We start from the raw sequence: 241 nt of genomic DNA on the forward strand, positions 1-241 counted from the left end.
AGCAGAGGAGAAAGGAAGGAAGGAAGGAAGGAAGGAAGGAAGGAAGGAAGGAAGGAAGGAAGGAAGGAAGGAAGAAAGGAAGGAAGAAAGGATAGCATCTAGGGTCTTAAAGGCTTATCTTTAAGCAAGCAGCCATCTAAGTGAGGCATCAACTAAGTCCACAAGGAAGATGTGCACCAGCCTGTGTGATCCAAGGGTTGTAAATAATAAAATCCAAATCCAGAGGAGGGAATGGTTTTGG

The sequence above is a fragment of the Echinops telfairi genome, unplaced genomic scaffold, assembly GCF_000313985.2.
Source record: "Echinops telfairi isolate 266 unplaced genomic scaffold, ASM31398v2 ScPeMD7_7475;HRSCAF=8513, whole genome shotgun sequence".
NCBI lineage: Eukaryota > Metazoa > Chordata > Mammalia > Afrosoricida > Tenrecidae > Echinops > Echinops telfairi.